The 725-nt window shown below is 44.7% G+C and overlaps 1 non-coding gene across 1 annotated transcript; it reads right to left on the bottom strand.

Moving 5' to 3' along the window:
• Positions 1-354: 354 nt before the first annotated feature.
• On the bottom strand, positions 355-461 carry LOC141658300 (small nucleolar RNA R71). Its single transcript, XR_012549193.1, has one exon. It is a non-coding gene; the product is annotated as a small nucleolar RNA R71 (small nucleolar RNA).
• Between the last annotated feature and the right edge of the window lie 264 nt (positions 462-725).

Below are 725 nucleotides of genomic sequence, written 5' to 3' on the forward strand. Positions count from 1 at the left end.
CACTCCAAGCCCACCGCGGCTATGCTTCCGGTCGGTATTACTACTACTCAAATTACCTCCCCGGAATTCGAGATCAAACCGGCTTTCATTAGCCTTGTGGAGAGGAAGAAATTTGGGGGAAGTCCTTTGGAGGATCCCAATTTGCACTTTCAAAATTATTGTGACTATTGCACCATGATTCGGCAAACGGGAGTCACCCAAGAACTAATTAGGGCAATACTCTTCCCTTTCTCTTTGAAGGACAAGGCAAAGCTATGGATCAATAGCCTTGATCGCACCGCCATAGGGATCACAAATTGGGAAACATTAGCTCTTGCTTTCTATCAAAAGTTTTTTCCACCGGAGAAAACTCAAACGTTGAGGAGCCAAATCACGAGATTCCGTCAATAAGCTCTTTAGAGCTTATATGTACCTTGGGAGAGGTACAAGGAGTTGCAAAGGTAATGCCCACACTATGGGTTTGATGCTTGGTTCCTAGCTATAACATTCTACAATGGATGTTGTGCTGAGTCCCGAAGGATTCTTGATTCCGCCAACTGGGCGGTTTGATCAAATTGACACAGATATTGCTCATTCCACGATTGAATCCATGGCGATTCACGATGTTCAATATGTCAATTCGCGAAGTGCACCACTCAAGGGTAAGGAGGAATCTTCCGATAATTCGGTTTTGTTGGCTCAACTTGCCTTACTCCAACAACAATTGGCGGACCGAGATGTTAAAG

Source organism: Silene latifolia, chromosome 5 (genome assembly GCF_048544455.1).
Source record: "Silene latifolia isolate original U9 population chromosome 5, ASM4854445v1, whole genome shotgun sequence".
In the NCBI taxonomy this organism is placed as follows: Eukaryota; Viridiplantae; Streptophyta; class Magnoliopsida; order Caryophyllales; family Caryophyllaceae; genus Silene; species Silene latifolia.